Here is a 24,814-nt window from a genome sequence, read left to right as displayed (position 1 = left end):
TCCTGGAGAGAAGGTCACAAATGAACTTCCCTACAGGATCTGCATCTCTGATGGACCAACAGCAAAGTCTCAGCAAAGTCTGCCAGGAAGAATCAAACACACATTCATCTGTAAACACAAGTCAGCCTAGTGAGCAGAAGCACAGGTGAGAACCAGGGGTCTAGGTTCATCTTTTCAGATCTGTCACTACTGCAAAGAGCCTCCTGGCACCTTGGCTTTCCTATCAGGAAGGATAAATTCCTTACTATAAAGTGCCTACAAAAAAGTCACCTGTCAACTACCCTTCTGGACAGGATGGAACAAGACAGACAGTGTCAATGGACAACACATCACTCTTTTGGCAAAAACTTTCAGTTTCCTTACCAGTAAAATACCAGGCCAGCAAAGGTAATGTCCTAAAAAAGAACCTGAGCTGTTTTGGCTCTTTTCCATTCTACACTCGATGATTCTAAAAAGCAAAATGGTCAAGGAGTGGTCAAGGCCTACACAAAGAGGGAAAAGAGAAACACAGTCTGTACAATCCACAGTAGAAAGAGCTGGAGCCTGCAAGGTGGACAGCATTTCCTCCGTGCCATCTATGAGGAGTCTCGAGGCCCCACACACACAGATGCTACCCTGGGTCTCAATGGTCTCAAGAAAAGCCACCGCTCACCTTCCTCTCACTGCCCGGGGCAAGAGAACATAAGCTCTGCCCACTTAGCTCGCAGCTGTTGACATGCCCTCCAGGAATAGACAGGGGCACAGACACTGGTCCTAGCTCCTTCCAAGACACCCTCCGCCTTCCTGGCTGCTAATACGACTTGTCTAGAGATCCGTGTATGCTGCTGCCGAAGCTCTGTTTACCTGCTGCTGGGTGGGCATCCCGGCAGGGGCCAGCTCCAGGACTCTGGCTGACAGCTCGGCCTGGATGCTGTCCATGCCTTCGTACTGCTGACCTCGGTGAAGGGCCACGGTGATCAGCCTCTTGAAGCCCACTGATCCTTCAAAACTCTGTCCCAATGTCACCATCTCTGGAAAAGTTTGGTGAGAAGTGCATACGCTGGGACTAGATGGGCCTGAGTTTAAACTCCCATGTGACCACACACTACATGTATGACCTTGGGCAAGAAATTGGATCTCAGAGCCTCAGTTTCCATATCCTACAATGAATGAACCTGACAGAGTTTATTATGAGAATTCAACTCCTGAACAGACAGACACACACACACACACACACACACACACACACACACACGCGCAGTACCCAGCATGTCTGGCACATCCTCCACGAAGGTTAGTTTGCTCCCTTCCTTTTTTCCTACCTCCAGTACAATTCCATTTCTATCCACCCCGTCGTTGCATTTACCACTTGTCACTTCCGGAACGTGCCCAAGGTTTACGCCTTGCTGCTCTTGTTGCTTATGGGCTGAGCACAGTGCCTGAAATTCAGTGTGCCCACAACAACGATTTGGCTAACAGATTCCTGTGTCAGTAAAGCCACAAGTACTGTCTGCTCTACACGGATGGACGGTGACAGAAAAGCACAGGGTCTCTCTAGGAGGCCATACCTAGGTTGCCCAACTAACGAAGTCACTGTCCCAATGAGGCTATTAGTTCAGCGGTGAGCTGGGCGCCGCATGTCTGTTATCCGAAAGCCTTTACAAGAACATTTTTAAATTGCCTACTTTGGGCCGGAATGACGCGGAGAAGCCTCAAAACATGGGCCCAATTAGGGCCCTCACGCCTGTCTCTATCCACCAGGAGTAAAGTTATCATCTGCCACGTTCCCGAGCACACACTCAGGACCGCCAGGCCGCGCGTACCTTCTCCCTGGGTTTGATGTATTTGTGCAGCACGCCGCACAGTTCCAGGTAGGTTCCGTACCACTCGAAAGCTTTCTTTCCTCGCTGCTGGAAGAACTTCTCCCAATAGTCCACGGAGCCAAACTCCTTGGAGCTCTTAGGTAAGAGGTTCATATTCTCACTGTCCGACCAGGCTCGTCTCTCCTAGTCCCTGTGAGGTACCATCGGATGGACTTCCACGCACGCTGGTCCCGGCACCCTCGGTGGAATTCTTTCCACGACTAATAACCACATTGATTTCTCCCCCGCTCAAACCCCAAGGAGACGACGCTTACACGCCACCCGCACGCACGACACACTGAACCAAACCCACGCTCAGCCCTCCTGCCGGCTGCCAGCCCCAGCCCCAGCCCCAGCCCCAGCCCCACGTGCGGAGCCCCTCACACTTGCCCACAGATGGGCTTCAGAACTGGCAAGCACATCCGGGTGCGCAGCGTCGCGATTGGTCGGCCACCCGGGCCCTCCCAGCGTCTCATTGGTCACTGCTTTTGGTTCCTGGCACCTCATTGGCTGCGAGTTGCACGCCGCACGCCTGCGGCAGCGCCGCAGTCGCCCAGCGTTTATCTGCGCGCGGCAGCAGGGGGCGGGGCCGCGGGCGTGAGGCCGGGTGGAGGCAGTGTCGGGGCCTCGGCGGCGGATTTGCGTCCGAGCGCCGCGCGGGGGCAGCCTTCCTGGGTCCCGGCTACTCCGCCGACTCTGAGAGCGCGCGCGTTCCGTACTGTGTGTTCGCCTTCTCTCCGAGCCGGCCCGGTGGCCACTTCTGATGTTGAAGGGCCGAGCCGCCTGACCGAGGAGGCCCCGGAAAAAAAAAAAAACCGAAAGAGGAGGCCCCAGGAGCTTAGAGGGAGTGAGGGAAGGAAAGAGTAGAGCCCGACCTTGACAAAAGAAAGTAGTCCCATCCAGGTTATCTGCTGCATCTCCCGCCCCGCCCTCCCTTAGTTTAACGACTTTACTTGTGTCATTGAGGTTTAATTTGGAGAAAATTGGCACTTGGCGGTACTTTTTCTGCACCAAAATGCACGATCCCACTACTAATGTAATGACCTGAAAATTCAGAAGAGTAACAAGTATGTATTGAGAGGTGCCGGCTCACCCTGTACTCCCCCGAAAGCACGGTATGCAAAATGTAACCCTCCTTTTGAGAAACAGCCTTCTTAGGCTGTCGTTCTGATGTCATCTATCAGTAGTTGCTACCGCCTACTTAGTGTGTTTAATGAATAAACTTTACTTTCTGATGCTCATCTTATCCTAATGTCCTAAGGGTGTTCCTGTAAGGGCACTGGTGCCAAATGTGTGCATCGCTGAGCTTTTAACAACGCTGTAAATTGCGGGGGAAACAGACTGAGCAAGGGAGATAGGCTTGGAATGAGCATCTATAGCCCGGGCTATTCTAGACCTTACTAGCATAGGTGGCCAATGTAGAGGTCGCTTTTAGGCAAACAGACTTGAGCAATGGAATGCAGAAAAGGCCATGGTGACCACCTGGCTGAATACAAACCGGCCCATGAGGCAACCCACCCCGAAATATCCATAGGCTTTAACTGACCAATGGGTTACTTACAACTAGGCACACTTACCAAAGAAGGGAAAATTCCATATGTCATCATACCTCCTCACTTTCCCTCCTTAAAAGCAGCTTCCTACCAATGCCTCCTTGCAAATTGCTTCTTCGCTACTGTCCTGCGACGCCCCCCTGCGGTGTATTCCATAAACTCGCATCTCCTTAGTTTGGCTCAGGTGAATTCATTCACCTCCCAAGCCACTGGCTTCCACCTGAACATGGCCCCGTATTTGGAGGCCAAGAGATACCGCATTTGACACCGCAGACAAGCAGACTGTTAATTTGTTAAAGTGGGCTTAAACTTTGGTAGGGGTAGTTCTCAAACTTTGCCATGCCTCAGAATCACCTGGAGGACATTAAATCAGATTGCTGAGCCTCAACCCCACAGTTTCTGATTCATCAGGTCTAATGAGGTCTAAGGATTTGCATTTTAATGATGTTGGTGCAGTTTGTAGTCTTATTTCACTTAAACATGAGGTTTTTTGATACCATCTTCAATTGATTGTTGCTGGAAAAATTGGGAAATGAGGCATAGATAATTAAAAGCAGTTCTGATAATGTGGGGGACAGAGGATGGGATAGAGCATGTGGGAGGCAGAATAACATTCCCCGGAAGACATCTATGTCCAATTCCCAGAACTTGTGAATAAGATAGTCTACATGGAAAGGGGAATTAAGGTACTTGTCATCTGGGGCGCCTGGGTGGCTCAGTCGGTTGAGCGTCCGACTTCAGCTCAGGTCACGATCTCACGGTTCGTGAGTTTGAGCCCCGCGTCAGGCTCTGGGCTGATGGCTCAGAGCCTGGAGCCTGCTTCCGATTCTGTGTCTCCCTCTCTCTCTGCCCCTCCCCCATTCATGCTCTGTCTCTCTCTGTCTCAAAAATAAATAAACATTAAAAAAAAAAAAAGGTTACTTGTCATCTGACATTAAAATAGGGACACCCTGGGTGGCTCAGTCGGATAAGCTTCCTACTCTTTATTTCAGCTCAGGTCGTGATCTCACAGTTTGTGGGTTTGAGCCCAGCATCAGGCTCCATGCTGGTGGTGCTGATGGTGCAGAGCTTTCTTGAGATTCTCTCTGTCCCTACCTCTCTCTGCCACATGTGCGCACGCTCTCTCTCTCTAAAAACGAATAAATAAACTTAAAAAAAAAATAGTGAGACCAGCCTGAATTATCCAGGTGTGCCCAGTGGAATCACAAGAGTCCCTGAACATGGAAAAGCGAGACCAGGCATGAGAAGGATTGGTGCAGCATTGCTGGCTTTGAGATGGAGGAGGGGCTGTGAGCCAAAGAGAGGGCCTTCCAGCCTATGGGAGCCGGAAAAGTCAAGGCAATTCTCCCTTAGAGCCTCCGGAAGGAACTCAGCCCTGGAGACACCTTGATTTTAGTCCGGTAAGACCCCATCAGGCTTCTGACCCCTAGAACTGGGAGATAATCAATTTGTACCGTTTAGGCTCCTAAGTTTTGGTAACTTGCACAGTCATAACAGGAAAGTAGTACAGAGCACACCCATGGGAGGACATGTGTGGTTGGACAGAAGGATACAGTGTGTGCATGCAGCAGAAGACAAAACTGGGAACTGAGGTGAGCAGCAGGTTTTGAGAAGTCTCCCACTTTGAGCATTTAGATTAAAGCTGTCAGGCCAGAAGATGCCAGCGGAGAACTGGGGTCATGACAGTTAGAAAGAACTAATACAAAAGATGTTCTCGGGAATGACTGAAGCATTTGATGTCTGATCCTATAGAGGGGGCATAAGACCTGAGGACTGAAAATGGCTTCCACATTGGCCTCTGGATGACTGGGGAAATTGCCTAGACAAAGGAACAGGGAAGGAGCAAGGAGGTCATGTGGAGAACTATTGCTTGAGAGGAATTTAGAGGTCATCGTGCTAGCCATGACTGGGTAGAAGCCAGTATCCCCACCCTGCACGCCTATCCCAGGGCTCATACCCTTCTCAAATTCTGGCAGAGGTATCCAGTTGGACTTAGTGGCCCAAGTAATGAAAATGCTTCACGAGTAGGGCATAAAACTATTTAAAGGGAATCTCTCCTTGGTGTCTAGGGAGTGACACATATAATCCTGGAAACAATTTCACACTGGAAGTGTTTGCAAATGAGTTTGTTTTTCACATTTGAGAAAATAAGAATTGAATGGTCTCCTATGTCTTAGAATAATGGAAGGCAAGCATGACTTTCTTAAAGGTATTATTTACCTGAGAAGTAATTCTCAAGCTGACATTGGATTTGTAAGATTGGGATAATCATAATAGAATTTGTTAGTTTGCGTAGCACTTGGGACTTGCCAAGAATTTCCTCATACAGTACTTGAATTCATGAGATGGACACACACACACACACACATACACCCATAATTGAGACAAAACTCTAATTGATTAAAAAGAAATTTAAAAGTTAAGTATGATGGAGTGAATTCAGCCATGCCTGGCTCTGAGTATTATATTCGATTCCCAGGTTTCTCCTTGTTCAATAGTTTCTTCTGTCACTGTGGACACCTGTAGGGGCACTAGTTTCCTGACATGGATGGACTGCATATCGACTTTGGTGGGGGAAAGGAAGGGGTATAGCATATAATGCAAGTTGTTTGTCTTTGGGGCCAGTGGGCAATAACATTTTGAGAACTAGAAAAGGTGAGGACATGGTGTTAAGGATGATGGCCTGTGCCTGGTGCATGGGACCTCTACGTGAGGAGGCTGACCAGGCCTCTTTCTGGTCCTCATCTTTGTTTTTTTGCAGCCTGGATACTGGGAAAGATTACAAGGGCACACTATTACAATGTTTTCTCCATTATTCTATTCTATTCTAAACTTGAGTTCCCTTGCAGGGGAAAAAAAAAAACCAACCTTGGAAACCAAGTTGTTTTTTCCACACTCTAGCACTCAGCACATCTACCATGAGATTCTCATGTATCCCATTTTTATTGGATATTCTCTGTCCTCCGCCCGTAACAAAATATTTTTCTCCCACCAAAGAAAAGGACATTAAAAGCACTTTATGAATAAAAATCCCTTAAGCGCCCCACCCTAGATAATTTTTTTTTAACATTCAGGTCAAGATCCTTGAACAAATCCAGGAGAACAAAATTCCCATTATTCCAAGAAAGAAGTCCTCTGTAATCCTTCTGTAAAACTGAAACACTTTTCTTGCCATGAGGGTGCAAGAAAGTTCTTCTCCTAAGAAGAATCCCAACTTATGGTGCCAGAACTCTTTACTGCCCCTGATCTATCTCATCTCTGATCAGTAGATCTTCATGCTGATCACTCTGATTTGAAGAAGGAAAGGAGATTTCCTCAGTCTGTCACAATTACATCCAAACGGCAGCTCTAGTGCTTGAAGGCTCAACAGAGAAATGGCCTCAGGAAACATGGTGTGAGTACTTCTGGAGATAGATGGCATGAAAGGGCACCTAAGTGGCTTAATTCAAGGCCCTTTCCTTATGTCAACCTATACAGCATAGAGGTAAGAACATGGGATTTGGAATCAAACATCTAACCGGTTCTCAGTGTGTGAATTTGGTCAGACTTCCTGCCTTCAGGTCCTTTGCCTAACGGCCTCCACTGTTCCTGCCCAACACAATCCATTTGCTACTCAACGCCCACCGTGAATTTTCAACTATATATCGAATGGCATCTTTTCCCATTGAAATATACCTTACATAACAAAATTCACCATTTAAAAATGTGCAGTTCAGTGGTTTCCAGCATATTCACAATGCTGTACAATCATCACCACTACCTAATTCCAGAATGTCTCCATCATCCTGAAAAAAAAAACCCTCCCTATTAACAGTTAGTTGTATTTTCCTCTCCCTGCGCCCTCTCTCAACCATTGATCTACTTCTTGTCTCCATAGATTTGCCTATTCTGGAGATTTCATAAAAAGGAGTCATATAGTATGTGGTCTTTTGTGGCTGGCTTCTTTCAATTAACATCTGTTTTCAAGGTTCATATATGTTGGAGCATGGAACAGTAGCTCATTCCACTTCTTCACTGAATAATACATATTTCATTTCTGGATGAACAATATGTGATGTATCTATTCATCAAAATATGGCCATTTGGGTTGTTGACCCATTTTGCATTGTAGTACTGCCATCAATACTTATGTACAAGTTTTTGTATGAATGTGCCTATTTTCAGTTATCCAGGATATCTGCCTAGCAGTGGAATTGCTCAGTCGTATGACCACTCTATGTTTAACTTTTTGAGGAAACAGTGATCATTCAAACATGTGATTCTGTTTATATCACTCTCCAGTGGCTTCCCCAAGTATGAAATGGAGACTCCCTGCAGGTGTTACAGAGATTTTTTATGATCCTGGCTTTGCCTGCATCTCCAATCTCCCCTTCCACCACTCACCCCTTTTGCCAAATCCCAGGCACACTGGCTTCCTCCCTCATCCTCAAAAATGCCAGACTCCTGGAGCTGGGAAAAATGGATATCTACAATGCAAGAGAATGAAACTGGATCCTTCACCATATACAAAAATTAACTGTAAATGCATTAAAGACCTAAGCGTAAGACCTATATTATCAAACTGAACGAAAACAGAGGGGGAAATCTTCATGACTTTGGATTTGTCACTGACTTCCTGCATATGACACCAAAACCACTGCAACTAAAGGAAATATACATAAGTGGATTTATTCAAACTTTGGCACATCAAAGGAAACCATAAGCAGGGTGAAAAGACACCCTTTGGGTGGGACAAATATTTGCAAATTATGTGTCTGATAAGGGGTTACTATCCAGAATATGCAAAGAACTACAACGTAATGACAACCACAAAAACCCAAATAAGCATGGACAAAGGACTAGAATAGACATATCTCCAAACAAGATACACAAAAGGCCAACAAGCATATGAGAAGATGCTCATCATCACAGATCACTAGAGAAATGCAACTCAACATTACAATGAGATATTACCATAGCCCATTAGGATGGCTGCTGACAAAAACCAAAATAACAACAAGCACAAAACATTCAGCCAGGAGTAGAGACTTGCGAGGGCAGTGAGCCCACCTCCTCCCGGAAAAATCCCTCCACCAAGAGCCCGTGTTTCAAATTGGCAGCAGTCAGTCCCCATTTGGACGTGCTGCCCTATCAGGTCTAGGGTTTCTATGGCAGTCTGGGGCTCCCAAGGAGTCTTTTATTGAAAATTTCAGCTGCCCTTGCTCTGCCCCAGAAAATCAGGCTAGTATTTTCCAGCTGTGTGTGTGTGTGTGTGTGTGTGTGTGTGTGTGTGTGTGCGCGCGCGCGCGCGTGCGTGTGTTTGCGATGTGGAGAATACAAACGTCTGCATAGTTTGTGATTTAGGCATAGGTTTTGTCCACCAAAGCTGGATCCCATGCCAGGCCTCTCCACACCCTTGCTCTACTCCAGATCCTGGGCGAATCCTGTCTACACTACATACATATGCACAATAAACACCCCTTCAGCAAGTCTTGGTTCATCAGTGTCCTGAAGGTCTGGGGAGGTAGGGCCTGGCTTCAACCACCTGCCTAGCCTCCAGGTGGAGGGAGCCCAGCCCTGCTAAAAGTCACTCTTCAGGCAGCACCTAAAAATTGGCAACTGTCATTCACCAGTTAGACTTGCTGCTGATTGAGTCTCTTATTGGAGGGTTCCACAGCCAGCCAGTGGCTAGAAGTAAGGCACTCTCCAGCTCTGCCTTCAAGGGCAGAGCACATTTGTGTTCCCTACAGCTTGCAGTTAGGCATAGACCTTGTTCCCCAAGAACTTGCTTCTGTGACCTGACCTCTCCAGACCTTTGCGGTCTTCTAGATCCAAGGCAACCCTGAGCTGCTCCGCAGAGTGTGTGCACAGTAACATTCTTTCAGGAAGACTTGGGAAGCTGGGGCCCTCCAGCTGTGGAGCTAATGCCCATTCAGCACCACCTGCATAGACTTAAGGGTGGAGGGAACCCAGTCCTGAAATCTCTCTTAGGCAGCCACTGTAATGGGTGAAAGTAGATTTGCTTAGTCCCGTGTCATTGAGATGGACCAGTCCTAGCAAATCATGTCCCACATCAGAGGATATTTTAAGTCTCTGATATTTGCTTCAAGGGGTCACTGTCATTAGGGTTAGGCCACATTTGAGTAACAAAATAGCAGTCAGGAAATGGTTTAGGCAGTTTCCTCATCTGGGAACTTTATTAACCACCTGGAGGTCAGATGAATCAACCCATTGAGTGGCCATAATCTTGGTGGTTGTAGAAGTTCTGGATTCCAAAACCACCAGCCCATTAAGTGGACCTTTCTTACCAAGGTGATAAGCCTAAGAGAGCAATTACCAATTATAATGTCTGAAAATCTTATGGACATCGTGCATATTAATATAGATAACTAGTAAATTGTTAAGAATATTGAGTTAAGTATCTAAAGTGAAATAGAGTAGATCTAAGGAAATAAAAAGAAAACTCACATCAGTTTATCAATAAACATGATCAGGGGAGGGGCAGAGAGAGAGGGAGAGAGAGAATCCTAAGCAGGTTCTGCACTGTCAGCATGGAGCCTAATGTGGGGCTGGATCCCATGACCCTGGGATCATAACCTAAGCCCAAATCAAGAGCGGATGCTCAACTGACTGAGCCACCCAGGCACCCCTAAAGCATGGTTATTTTGAATAGAAGCAATTAAGAAGCAATAGAAGCCTTCATAATGTCGAAATATATCTCCTTTTATCAACTGTGGATCAAAGAAGCAGGGGTTGGGTGTATTGGGTATCCTGTTACAAGAAGTATAGATTCTTATTGAACTTAAGCTAATATATACATTGTCATGAATAATAAGATATTTAATAAGAGTTTCAGAATTCTGGGATGTCTGGGTGGCTCAGTTGGTTAAGTATCTGACATTAGATTTCTGTTCAGGTCATGATTTCATGGTTTGTGGGATCAAGCCCCATGTCAGGCTCTGCGCTGACAGTGCAGAGCCTGCTTGGGATTCTCTGTCCTCCTCTCTCTCTCTGCCCCTCCCCTGCTTGTGCTCATGCTCTCTCTCTCTCTCAGAATAAATAAACATTAAGAAAAAGTTTCAGAATTCTGGTGGGATCTGGTAGGGAGAAAAAGATAAATGTTTCAAACTTTGTCGTAAGATACAATTTACCAAACTGATGTAGGTTATAAATGGTTTAAGGGAGAAGAGAAACAGGGATCCTCTCAATCTGGAAAATAAAAGCATTAAATCAATTATTTATCCATTAGTGTTTTAGAAGTTCCTAGTTATATGTTCATAACTAAGTTCAGTGCTATGATCTTAATTTTATCAAAATCTGTGTTTTACCGTATTTATCAAAGTCTTTCCCATGAGATTCTTTGAAGATGAAGCACTTAAAAGGATAACTACCTTCAAAAGACTTAAAAATAGCAATGGTTAGAGATCTAATGAGAATTCATTATGATGTAATTGACAAGGAAATTTGGTTATTTCTGTGACACATAACATTTTAAGATAATAACTAAAATTGTGACTGAAAACATTATACCAGGACATATCCAAATTTTAGGACTTTTATATACATTTCTAGGACACTTATAAATACACTTATAGAAATACATCATTAAGGTTTAGTATCACTTTTTTCTTTGGCATTTTTAGACAATGCTTCCCACGTAATTCGACATATCAAATAATGCTAATTAGTGTAAGATCTCCTTTTTTATAAAGAGAGGGAACAAATCTTTTGAGAAGTTCCAGGAACCCTCTGAGAATTCTTGTTTACTTTTAGGTCAAAAAGAATTTATTTAGAATTTGATTGTGGAAAGTTTGTCAAAAACTAAAGGTTTTAGACACTTGATCAAATAGGATTATAGATCATTATGAAACGATATTTAATTATCTACTTGGCCAAGAGACAAGAAAAGATTTTGGAGGCAAATACAAAGGGTCACATGGTTGTAAACAAAACTTAGCTCTCTAAGTACCCAGAAGGCGCAGTATATGTGAATAATCAAAGACCTGATGAAGACAAAACATAGAATCTTTGTTTTACAGGTAGATCCCCTAAAGGTAAGTAAAAATCATTTACAATTTCTTATTTAGAGCAGACCAATAACCCAAGAAAACTTGTCCTTTTAGCAGAAAGAAAACCAAATTTTGTTGAAGCACCAGTGTACTTCTGGTATTAAAACTCGCTCTTTAGCTTAAATAAATCCATTCCAATCTTAGCTTGCCTATATATAAAATTCCCTTCTCAATATTCTGTTAACCTCCCTCCTTGGAAGCTACAGTATGAGATTCGTTTGTCTCTAGATTCATCCTGCTCTGTTAGTCTGAGAATAGAAGAACAGGCAGGCAACACATTCCTCACGATATTGGTGAAGGGGGTTGGTTGATCTAAGTGGGGTAAGCAGAATAAAGATTTGAAAAATGGGACAACTTCTGAATTGATGGCAAAGCTATAAATCTTTGGGAAGCCACCATAGATCCCTAGTCTTGCAGGCAGTTACAACAAGTGGAGGAAGCACTAAATAAAGATTCCTGCTGGCTGCAAACCTGAAAAGACAAGGCAACAAAGTATGAGTCTATCACAGAGTGATTACAATTTGGCCTTGAGAAGCTATCACCCGGTATGCACAGAACAGAAAGGGTCGTTTTCATTGTATCGGCCTTTTCAGCTGATTGCACAGACTCTTTCATGGATCAATTTACTGTGATTTAAGGGCAGTGGCTTTCGAGCATGTTGGATCATTCCACAGTAAGAAATACTGTATATTTTATGGCCCAGCACACATACCTGCGTGTGTGTGAGATGCATGTGTGTGTATATGGCCATATAAGTAACTGAAAAAGGCAGCTCAAGTTCGAGGCTCTGTCAGCGGAACAGGATATTTAATTGAGGTTCCTTGCATCTGCCACATTCCAAGCCATATACCACATTCCCCAGAGGAGAAGCTGGAGGAAACTGGTTGCCTTGCCAGCCTCAGGTGGGGTCCTGGCCACCCCTGCAGGGCCCTACTGGCTGAGGCATCCTCCACCAGGGGACACCTGGGAGCATGGATGCTGGAGAGGCCAGGAACTGGCCAGGCAGCCAGGCCAGCGGTGGAATGACTGCCCCCAGTTTAAAGACGCCACTCGGAAGATTTTCTGGTGTGGGACTCCTCCACCTGGCAGGCTGTGCAGGTGCTTTGGCACCAGGAGAAACTCTACAGGCCTAAAGGGCCCTGTTTGATGTACGAGGGGTGCGTGCTGCGCATGTGCAAGCCCAGGCAGGGACACGGGGAACATGGGACAAGGCTCAGTAGGTGCTTGCACACCGCCAGGAGCTCACCAGGCCTGGAGGGCCCGGGCTGATGTCCCTGGGCCCGGGGGGTACTTGGTGCGCATGTGCAAGCTGCTCACGTCAGAGGAGCCAGGGACCCAGACTGGGGCAAGGGTCTGGAGGGGCCGGGTTACTGGTTCCTGTGGTCAGTGGCCAGGAGGCACTGGGAATTGCATTCCCAAATGCACAGTTTCCTCCTGAGCCCTGACATGGAGGAATCTGGGGGATTCCTGGGGGACTGGGGGGAGGTGAGTGAGATGTCCGCCACTCTCCGATAAGGGACACCTGGGGACACTGACCGATTTCTGGAGGAGTGTGGAAACCATCCAGCAAGCTGGTCCCGTTGAGCACTGTAGGTCCCTTGTATCCAAAGGAGTCTCCGACAAGGTTTTGGCGGGTGGATTTTCCACACCGTGAAGCCATTGTGTTGGCCCTGGAGGTGCCAGAGTTTTCTGTGCCCTGGGTGCTCCATGCAGGGTGAGGGCAGCTCAGAAGCTACAGACTGTGTCTGCAGGGGCAGACCCAGCTCTGGGGATGCAAACAAGAGTCCTGGGACAGGGCTGTGTGGGCTTGGGTCATTTCATGGATTGGGGGCCATGGTGGATGTCTGGCATGTGCCTCGCCCCAGGCTCCTGCCTACACGGGGTGCATATTCCTGCTGTTGGGAAGCCTGGACGGGGTCTGGACTGCTTTGTCAGGGCAGCGCTGCTATGGATGATCTGGGTGTTCTTGGAGAAACACCCGAGGGCTTGTGTGGTGGCCATGCTTGTGACCCAATCAGGCAGCCAGCCCGATAAGGGACTCTGCGCTGCAAATTTAAACCTGTCGCCTCAGAAGGAAAGTTTTGCTGTGGACTTTCCCTTCTCTGAGCCCAGAGAAGGGGCTTGGGGTTTCCCCTGAACCCCACAAGCCCCGAGCACCTCTTGCAGGCAAAGCCAGCTGAGGTGCTGAGGCCTGCTAAAGCTCAGGCCCCTCGGTCTGGGGAGCCCCCGTACCTGGAAAAGGGCAGATGTAGGGAGAGGCTGGTCACCTGAGCCGGCTATTCGGTGTCCCTGGCATCTGCCTCATTCTAAGCCCTGTCCTACATTCCCTTTGAAGGCAGAGCTGCAGGAAATTGGGCGGCCTGGCCAAGCCGTGTTGTGCTGGGGATGTGCCGGGCTAATGCAACCGGCCTGGGCATCATTTCATGAGAGGCACATGGGGGCGCTGATTCTGGAGTAATCCAGGGCCAGCTCAGGTAGCTTGTCCAAAGGTGGACTGACTGCCTAAAGTTCACTGCTGCCATCTCACAGGTTTTTGGGGATGGGATCCCGCCCACCAAGGAGACTGTGACGATGCTTCAGCATCTGCAAGGGCTCCATTAGCCTGGAGGGCCCTGGCTCACCTCCACGGCTGAGGGAAACATACTGAGCATGCACGAGAGCCACAAGGCAGGGGAGTCAGGGCCACAAAAGGCAAGTGTCTGGAGTAGGGGCTAGGGGGTACATACATGCACCTGATTCCAAGAACTAAGTGACACCCACGTACCATTCCCCCTGTAGGTAAGGCTGAGGAGTCTGGACTGCCTGGCCAGCATGGGGCCTACGATGCCACCTGTGTGTCCTTCACCAAGAGACACTTGGGAGACTTGATGCCCGGGAAGTCTGGGGCCCCATGGGCAGCAGGTCCAAGTGAGGACTGACTGCTGTTCGTTCAAAGCAGCAGCTTCAAAAAGGGTTCTTGGAGGTGGGTTCCCTCTGGCCTGGAGCTCTTCAGGAGTCATGGGACTGACCCAAATTCCATAGGCTTTGAAGCACCCTCAGTGGGTGAAAGGTTGCTCGCTTCATCCCCCTGAGCGGGGCAGTTCAGGGGAACCAGGGATCTGGAACACGCCAGTGTATGCTCTTCACCTGGGTGTCCTTTCGGGGTTTGATGCCTCTGCTCAGTTTTAAATCCTTACCTGCACAAACGGGCACCTGCCTTTGCAGGTGAAGCAAATTAATGCTTAGAGTGGTAGTTTCTCTTGGCTGGCAATTATTTTCACCCTCTTTCACAAGCCATATTTGCAGGTAGAATATTGTCTTTTGATGAGGCGATAAACAAATAACACACTCCAAACCCATGTTTGATTAACCACTATAGAGGTTAAGACAGTGCAGATGGAAGGAGTAAAATCCCTGTTAGGTTCCTGTATCATTCCGTGAGTTAATACTGGGGAGACGTAGCTTAGCCAAGTAGCACTCACATCCAGCCGCCAGTACAAGAGGAAAAGTGGCGTGCTGGTGAGGCTGGCTGCTATGGGACGCGGGAGCTGGTGCTGGGGGACAAGTTGATCTTTTCAGGAGGCGGCTGCTGAACAGTCACCACTGCCAGTAAGAGGGTCCCCTTTACCAGGGTAAGAGCGAATAGCCCCAGGGTCTTGAGGCAGCTATTTTAGAAACGCAAAATGTACCCTTGCCCAGACTGAACCTTCTTGGAGAGTCCTCAGATGCTCCCGGTATTGATGGTCCACGTACATTTGCTTCTACACGTTTCCATTGGTAAGCTCCCAGCGAGGCCTCTCGGCAGCTGCAATACTGAGTTCTCATGGGGTAGACCAGAGGGGATGATGGCGTCCTGACACACCTTGCTTCGTATATCCGAGCAAATTTACTTTTAAAGACCACCCTTTTCGGTCTTTGTCTGAAACAAGTGGATTTGAAATCACCAGTGTGATACACATCCACCTACCCTGGGACTTTACTTACACCCTAATGAATAGTAAGTTAACTCCCTACACAAATCTAAGGTCACGGAAGTACCACTCCTGTGATTCTTCATCACGTGCGACCTTAATCACAATCGTATTTTGCGAGAATTATTCCTTTGGTGCCCATTCTTTTATACCATAATTTAGATGCCAGCTTGTTTAAGCAACCCTATTCCTAATAATATCAGTATAATCATCACAAAGACTCTTAACAAGGTACCATATCCAGTCACCAAATGACCAAAATTTAACCTCCTTAGGTCACTCAGTTTAACTTCCTTGTCAATGACGTTTCCAAGGAAAGATCATTTTCACGAGGAACTAGGGGTACGAGCTTGCGGAGCCCTATCAAGCACCTGCTAAACTGCCTTAACTGCAGAATTCAAGGCTGTCACTATTTTAGGGAATGCATGTGGAGTTTTTTTTTAAGTTTTTTTTTTTTTTCACTTTGAGATGGAGAGCATGCGTGCATGGGTGTGCGATTCGGGGAGAGGCAGAGAGAGAGAATCCCAAGCTGACTCTGCACTGCCAGCACAGAGCCCAAAGCAGGGCTTAACTCAGGAACCATAAGATCATGACCTGAGCCGATACCCAGAGTCAGACCCTTAACCGACAGAGCCACGCAGGCACCCGGCCTGTTTTTATTCTCTTTCCAATTCCTGCAAAGTGAGTTTGACTTTGTCTCATTTTCCAACTGTTTCTTGACTTAGGATTTCTAAGGTATGATTTCCAGTTATTAGTTCTAAGAGGTTCACTGTGAAATGTTTCTCCCATTAGTTTAATACATCCTTTGTCTTCTCTTGACCTTGAATAGCATCTTTTCCTTCTAGTGACCCTTGCATTACCTGGTCTGCATTTACCCGTTCCCTCACGTTGTGTGCCTTATTTTTCCCTTCACTCCAATGGGTTAGGCTGAGGTTTGGCTCAGAGCACACTGTCTTGGTCCAGTTTCCCATATTATAGGTCACTGGCTGAGGAGGCAAAAGGCCACAGTCACAGGTACTTGTATCCTAGGTTTAGACAAGCTTCTACTAATAGAGACATTTTGGTTCCATTCCATGAAATATATCCTCAGGAACATGTTTTCCTGCTAGCATAGGGGGCTTTCTTTGACCTGTAGGCTCCACTCTCTCTTTTGATATTGGGGAACCGCAGAAGTGTGTGAACCCAATGTCATGTGCCTCCTTCAAGTGCCAATGTCCACCTCATAGCTGTCCAAGGAATCACAGCCACCAAGATGTTGGCATCTACTTCCGGTAAGGTTGTCTGTTATCTCGGGTGATCAGTAGTGCCCTGACATTATACCTGTTTCAACAGTATTCCATATGTCAACCAATTTTAACTGCAAGAATTGTCAGTCTATAGAGAAGCATCTTTCATGTTTTTTGATGTTATTTTTAGCAGTTTCTCAACTGCTTTAACGTCAAACTTCCCTTGCTCTGTTTACTTCTATGTGAAATTCATTTATGTTTTATAATATACTACTGATTTTATCCATTTATGTACCAAAGGGTGACAAAGCTGCCATTGCGTGTGTGATTCATTGAGCTTGTTTGGCTTCAAAGAGTTTAAGTTTAGTGTGATTTGATTGAATTGTAATGAGAAAGAGCATCTTCCATTGTTCCTCCAATAATTCTACTTCCAGTCTAACTAGGAACTATAACAGTCTTTCCTTTTGACACAATTTTTTAGCATAGGTTGTAAATTGGGCATTGACGATGATGGGTAAAATTGAGCACAATTTGGGGACCTATATGTGTCTTGAAACACCTGCATATTAAATTTCAAGGTATAGGCTACTATTGTAGGTTCCAATATGACCTCGAGAGTTTTTTATTTTGGGGGTAGAAATTTGTGATCTGAGAGAGAAGCTGATGTATATACCATGAACGATAATGTTTTGTGTTCTATGCTAAGTTTCCTATATGGCTTCTGAACACCTTACAAAGTGTCCCTGTTATTTTAAAGTCTGGATATAGGGTCTATTGTTCATTTTCTAATAGGTGAATATGGATTAAATCATGTACTGAGAGTGTAGTAACTGATCACTTTGGGGCCTATTTATATTCAAAGATATAATTGCCCATTCTGCACATTAGACAGTTGGTCTTTCAAAATGGTAGAACACAAAGTAAATCAAGAATTATGTTGGGTTATTTTCACAGCCTCTGCCATATGTCCAATGCTGCACTCAATTCAGTAAGAGAAAAATACAAAGGTTAGTACCTGGGTGTCTTGGTATGTATGCTGGGTTATAATACCAAGCGCCAATTAGTAATTGAGGCCAGTCTTCATCCTCTAAGTCAGTGTCTAATAGGGACAGTTGTTGTTCGAGACCCTCATTGATTCTTGTGGAGATTGAAGTGAAGATTTCCACTGCTTCATCAGGTTCCCGAAGTATCTGATTTCTCCATTGACTGAAGGTCTCCCAGAGAGTCGATGGTGCTGACATGGAAGGGTGGGGCAGTGCGGTTGGGCTTAATGATGGCTGGTGAGTCCTGAGTGGTAAGAAGGCGATCAGGGTGGTGATCCATAGAGGAAGAAGAGGATGTCACATACAGTGGAGATGTATCTGAACCAGAAGGTGGCATTTTCATTCAGAACGCTGGCACAATTTCTACTGCGGCAGCTGTTTGAAGAATGTCCATGGCTGCAATGAGTATGGTATCCAATAGTGAGCAACAGGCAAAACAGTATGGCCAGCAGGCAGCGTGCTGCACTGACCCACTTATGGATATGGACAGGGTGAAAGATGCAGCAGATTCATGCCTGTAAACTAAAGACAATGTCCTATAAATTCTAATTCTTTCTTGTTGTTCTTGCCACTTGGGGAAATCTGTAGTTATGATGGGCATTATTGTCAAAATTGCCCCAAGCATAATTTGCCTGCAACATGCTAGGCTATGTATTAGGCATCTAGTGTTGATAAAAATAAAAGACGCTGTTCTTCATGTCTGAAATTTTTATGGAAGCATCATATTATTTTCTTTAATTTAATGGGTCCTACAGTGTCTACTGTTGTTATAATTTTTTTTAATAACCTGTGGGTGATCAGTTATGAGCTCTATGCTTATAAACCCCAGATTTCCTGTCCTTCGCAATTAGATATAAAACTGCCCAGCTGATTTTCTAAACATGACATTAAAAAAAAAGTCTAACCCTTAGGTCACCTGGGTGGCTCAGTCGGTTGAGCGTCCGACTTCAGCTTAGGTCATGATCTCATGGATTGTGGGTTCAAGCCCTGTGTCGGGTTCTGAGCTGTCAGCACACAGCCTGGAGCCTGCTTTGGATTCTGTGTCTCCCTCTCTCTCTGCCCTTCCCCCCCTTCCCCCCACCCCGCTCATGCTGTGTGTTTGTGTGTATGTGTGTGATTGTGTGTGTGTGTGTGTGTGTGTGTCAAAAATAAACATTAAAAAAAAAAGTCTAACCCTAGAATCATGGTTGTCATCTTCCTTGCCTTGGCCACCCACCAGACTTCCTCTCTGAACAGATTGTACCTGATTCACCTAATGACCCTGTCCCAACCTCTGAAAGCGCTTCTTCATTTTTCCTTCCCTTTTCAGCCTTCTGTCTCACCCCCCTGCTTGTTCCCCCAAGCCTCTGTCTGTCGTTTGTTGGTTGGTCCTCTGCAGAGGTTGCTTTGCAGAGCCTACATTTTTGTTGTTGTTGTTTGGTTGGGTTTTTTGTTTGTTTTTTAATTTGAGAGAGAGGGCACGATCAGGGAAGAGGGACAGAGGGAGAATCTTAAGAGGCTCCATGCTCAGTGCAGGGATCAACACCAGGTTCATCATGGGGTTTGCCACGGGGCTCCATCCCACAACCCTGGGATCATGACCTGAGGTGAAATCAAGACATGGAAGCTCAACCGACGTAGCCACCCAGTGGCCCCAACAGAGTCTAGGTTTTTAATTTTGATGCCTTCCAGCGTCTGCATTTCTTTTCATGGATCATATGTCTGGCATCAAGTCTTAAAATCTCTTTGCCTGGCTCTAGGTCCCCAATTATTTCTCTTAGAATCCTCCCCCCACCCTGCTAAAGTGTGTTCTAGTTTTGTTTTCCACAGAAGCATGTGATCCATTTCAAGTTCACGCTTGTATGGGGTGTGGGGGTTTCGGTAAAGGCTTTTTCGTTGCTTCGTCAATCTGTGTGTCTGCCTGTCTGCTTGTGTATTTTCCCTGTGGATGTCCGATTACCGTCCTCCAGTTTGATGGAGAGAAGAGGCAGGCCATCTTTCCTCCCAGGAATGGCTTTTGCACATTTGCCAAAATTTAGTTGAGCTCGGACAGTCTGGTTATCAGTTAGATTCCACTGATGTCTTTCTGTCTGCCAACATCACACGCTCTCTATTACCTCTATAAACATTAAACCAGAAGTGATTGTATTACCATTTTTTAAACTGCTCTAGCAATTCTAGTTCCTTTGCCTGTCCATATACCTCTTTGAAGAGAAATACATGTACTTTAAAAAAACAATTTTTTTTAACACCAAAGGAAGTGCTACATCTTGGTTTGTTCTTTGTCCTTAATTTCATGAAACAGTTCATCATCGACATTTACCTCTTCTCAAAATACACACAAAGTCATAGCACTGAACTGTACAGATGTCCTGGAACTGGATCTATTTAGTAAGTGGCTATTAACCTCCTCCTCCCTTCCTTTTTTTTTTTTTTTGTTTTTTTTTGGATAGTTTTATTAAGGTAAGTAATGCTAAAATCAATATTTCTATCACTACAGGTGCATTTGCACCAATGTTCCCCATACCTGTTTGCTGTCTTTAAACTTCACTGTGGTATATGCAGAGACGGATTTTGTTTAAACTTTTCTGTGGTCAGGTTTATCAGTCACCCCCCTTTCTGTCTCCTGAAATTTGTTTCTGTGCTTCAGAAAAACCTTCCCTTGACATGGTAGGACAAACGCGGTTCCGTTGCTGTTCTGTGAGTACTTCCATGGTTTAAATTTTACAGTCCCTGCCTGCAAAAAAAGTTTTTTCTAAGCACCTCCCCCCCCCCCACCCCCCGAAGCTCAGGGCCGGCCGATGTCCCCGGGGAATCTTCTGCACACGTCCGCACTGGCCAGCCTGGGAGTCATGTAGAGTCCACTCTCAGCCCGGCTGATGCCCAAATTTTCCAAGTCTCCCTTGGGCTGCCCTTGTCACGCTGTACCAGCTGGGAGCTCCCAATGCAGCCGCCCCACAGCTGCACTCGATGCCCTTCACCTGCCCCAGGCCGAGAGACGAGTTCTGAGATGAGCCAGGGCAAGGGCGGAGTCCAGACGCAGGCTGCGCGCCCTCCCTGGCCCGCGATCTAGATCTGTCCCATGATGTTCCTGCCACTTGTCGGGCGCCACCTGATGGCCACTTTTATATAGTTTCTCCCCTCTGGAGCGCCTGTGAAGTTGGCAAGGGATGATATTTGGCCGTGGTGCACCAGTTGAAATTACAGGAGACCGGAGACGCTAGGGTGATAATTCTGCTCGTGCCAGGGTGTCGGGTAGTCATATGCTTGCCAGAGACTGGATGTCCAGGGTTATGAGGGAGCGGAGTCGCGGCCACCCGCCACGCTCCCAAGGAGTGTTGTGGGGCCACCTGGAGGGGTGGGCCAGCACCTGCTGGTGCCCCTGCCACCCGCGGGGACCACTTGCGGCCCCTCGGAGGAATGGAAGAGGGTGTCCGGCGTCTAGGCGCCATCCTGCCTGTGGCCCTGGTAGTCGGACCTACCAGGCCACCTGTTCCTCCCCCTCCCCCACCGCGTTCCACTGCAGTGCTGGGGACCCGCCTGAGCTTTTAGGGGAGGCCCCTGGAGGGCTCAATAGGCCAGGCAGGCAGCGGGCACGCATGGGGTCTCGGACGTGAGACTTGGTTTTCTCATCAAGTTTTCCAAGTCCTGCTGCAGAGGTGGGGACCCGCCGGGCCCTGAAGGGAGGCCCACGTAGGGTGCCACACCGCCCAGCCAGGATCTCCCATGAGGTCCAGTCCTCCGGAGCTGCCTCTGTGGATTTTTTTTTTTTTCCAAGTCCCAACCCTGAGTCTGGACTGGCATGGGCCATCCTGCGAGGGCCAGGGAGAAGAGTCCCCAGTTCCAGCCGCAGCCCCTGTGGGGCTTTGGAGGTGCCTCCGCGGAATTGTTCCCAATTCAGAGATGACCAGCAGGAAAGGCGTCCTGGGTCCTATCTGCCACCACACTCCTAGGGCTGATCAGATGGCCCTGCGAGCTCCAAGGCTGGCGGTGATGGGGCAGGGCTGGGGGCTAGTAGCTGGGCCATGGCTCCAGGAGGTCCTGATGATCCACTGCAAGGCTCCCTGCCATGTGACAGGTGTCCCCCTCCCTGGGTCGTCCACTCAGGTCCCTGAGGCTAAGTGGTGGCATCATTTCCTATTTCCACCTGGGCCACGCTGTTGGTGGCATCTCCAAAGAGTAGATGGTGGAGTTGGTAAGGTATGCACTCCTGCCCCCTTTTGGGGGCAGATGCCTCATCCCACTCTGTACCAGGGGGACTGACTTGGCGGGGCCCATGCTGTGTGTTCCCTTAGCCAAGCTGTGCATGGGTGTGTGAGTTATCATGGGAGACCAAGCCAGTGATGTGGCGCATGTGTGAACCTTTGTTCCCTTGTGCTTACTAGAAGCGCAAGCCCTCCCAGGCAACACAAGCGTTTTGCTCTCATGAAATTTTGATGTGCTCAGTGAAGCAAATGGGCTGGGCTGTGTCACCACAGGCCGTATGTCCCCAACTGTGAATGTTTGGGATGCCCTATGCTTGCACCTGCTGCAGATCCCCCAAGCCCTGGTGTCTTTGAAGGCATTTTTACAGGCCCAGTGGGGGTATGAATGGGTGGGGATGATGAGCCCTCGGTGAGAAAGCCTTGTCTAGCAATCCCAGAGGGTGCCTTGGGGTATTGGAACCCCCAGCTCCTGTCCCTCCTCCCCGGGTAGTGGCCACTGGTCCCTCCGGGCCTGGTGTCAGGTGTAGGGCCCCTGCACGGGAGCACATCCGAGGGTTGCCCACATCATGTGCCAAAGGGGGGCTGTCCCGGTGTGCCCTGTCCCACTCACACCTTGAGCAGCTCTCTCCACTCATTCCTGTCCCAGCTACAGCTGGTGGTGGCCCCAGGCACAGGTCAGGCCGCCTCAATGGTGAGCATTTCCCCTGGACATAACTGCATAATGGACTGAACAGATAGAGGCTCAGACAGCCCCCACAGTGAGGGTCGCTCAGGGTGGAGGGCAGCGATGGGGTCTGTTGGAGGGAGGCTCACCAAGGCTCCTGAGGCTGGCCAGCGAGCGTCCCAGGTACCAAGGGACTGCCCTTGTGCCTGTAGCAGGGGGATCTTGGGCACGTTTACCTGGTGGCCCAGCTGTGTCTCCACTGGAGCCTTTCCCTGAACCGTCAAGCACGCTAGAGGCCCACACCTTGAGTGTGGCCCCCCATCACCACCGACCCTGCCTCTCCCTGCCTTGACTGGTGATGGACCATCAGGGTTTGAGTCCAGAGAGGGAGCCTGAGAAATGACTACCATATCCAGGGAGGGCAGCAGTGCACAAATTACCTGACCTGGGGAGGTAGTGATGAAAGGTAATACGGGATTCTTTCCAGGCCTTGTAATTGGAGTGAGTCCACTTTAAATCCTTTAATTAGGATCTAAACCTGCTGCCAGAAGCTGGGGTGATTCCAGCTCTAATAGTGTATGTTAAAGTTGCTACAGTTAAAAAGCTCATAGTTGGATCTTGGGAGCAGGTGGGCGGTCTGCCACAAGGTGAGCCACCCCCTGTCCCTGCCACTTGCCTCTCAGTGCCCCGTCAGTGCTCTTAGCTGAGTGTCCCTGGGGCCTAAAGCATTTACTTGGAAAAAATTAGAGTGTTCAAAGCAGGCCTGAGCTGCCTGGGTACTGCAGCTAGGAATAATGGCATAGGACTGCCCCCACCCCCAGCCCTGTGGCGACAACCCATTCTAACATCTGCCCTATCAACTTTTGATGGTAGTTCCCATGCCTACCATGGTCACCGCAGGCCTATTTTGTTGGTTTTCAGAACTGAGGCTATGATTCAGAGGGAGAGCACGGGGATTTGTATTGCACCGCTAGAGGTGAAAATCTTGAACCTGCACAAACAGACCAGAGCAAACGGATTTGCCCAGAATGTTTTCATTAATCAAGAGTGACAGTCCAGAGGTTCAGAGCTGGTCAGATACTGTCGTAGTTCTGACCACTACGGATGCCGACTGGCAAAACGGCAGAATTATTCCCCTGACACACCAGGCAGCTGCTGAGAAACCAAAGTATTTGGGCTCTGGGGGGGAGTTTGGTTGCAGAGCTGAAACTTATAGGACTTGATGGAAGGGCACCACCAGGAGGTAGAGCCTGGGGCTCAATCTGACTAAACACGGAAAACATCACCTGGCTGGGCCCAGACAGGACTGATAAACTGACAGTCTTTCTTGATTCCATGGGTGTTGGTGTGTGGCCATTCTTACTTGGTGGAGGGATTTGTCTGGTAAATTCCAGTATCGAATGAGACTCTGGCATGCTAACTAGTTACATGACCCCCAACTCTGCATTTTCAAACTCCTAAGAGGGACAAGTGGTGTTCAGCTATCCGAGATTTAGCAACAGCAGGTTGGTGATGCCCTTAGATGTCTGGGACTGTACATGTGCTACAGTGACTGGTCCCGCATGCGCCTCCCCTTTGCTGGCAGATGTGGTAACCTGTCGAACCCTGTTGGGGATGGGGATTGGGGATTGCAATTTTTCCCCGTGAGTGAGGAATTCCCAATAAACGTGGGTCATAAGCTAGCATTAAGTCCCTGCCATTTGTACATACACTGTACATTGATTTTTTTTTTTTTTTGAGCAAGGGACAGAGAGAGAAAGAGGGAGAGGGAGAATCCCACAAGGGGCAAAGAGAGAGCGAGAGAAGTGGGGCTCACCTGAAGTGGGGTTCCAACTCAGGAACGGTGAGATCATGACCTGAGCCGAAGTCAGACACTTAACTGACTGAGCCACCCAGGCGCCCCTACACTGTACATTGTTAATACTGATGGGATGATTTAGTGGGGCCCTGAGATCAGCCCCACCTTAGCCCTGGAGAAGTGTGAGAAGACAGTGGCCCTTGAAGTAATAAAAGTCGTAAGGAGGTTTCCATAGGTGAGCCTGTAGGAGTTTTACTAAAGAGAGCCCCAGCTCTTTCTACCCACGGATCCTGTCCCCATGCTATAATAAAAGCACTTTTTGCACCAAAAAAAAAATCTCAAGAATTCTCTCTTGACCATTTGCTCCCGACCCCACATCAACTGACACAAATGTTTTCAAGTTCGTGTGATCTGAGATATAGTCTTTCATTTAAAAAAAAATGCTAGTTTAGGGGTGCCTGGGTGGCTCAGTCAGTTAAGCTCTGCCTTCCGCTCAGGTCATGATCT

The 24,814-nt window shown here is 47.6% G+C and overlaps 1 protein-coding gene across 1 annotated transcript in view; it reads right to left on the bottom strand.

The window, feature by feature from the left end:
- The window catches only part of VAMP4 (vesicle associated membrane protein 4), a 47,729-nt gene extending 45,527 nt beyond the window's left edge, over positions 1–2,202 (bottom strand). Inside the window, exon 1 of the mRNA XM_015062271.3 lies at positions 1,803–2,202. The gene's annotated coding sequence lies outside the window, so the exon portion shown is untranslated. The remainder of the gene's footprint in view (positions 1–1,802) is intronic.
- Positions 2,203–24,814: the final 22,612 nt, after the last annotated feature.

Source organism: Acinonyx jubatus, chromosome E4 (assembly GCF_027475565.1).
Source record: "Acinonyx jubatus isolate Ajub_Pintada_27869175 chromosome E4, VMU_Ajub_asm_v1.0, whole genome shotgun sequence".
In the NCBI taxonomy this organism is placed as follows: domain Eukaryota; kingdom Metazoa; phylum Chordata; class Mammalia; order Carnivora; family Felidae; genus Acinonyx; species Acinonyx jubatus.
Note: the sequence above shows the minus strand (reverse complement) of the source record. Positions and strands in the feature narration are given on the sequence as shown.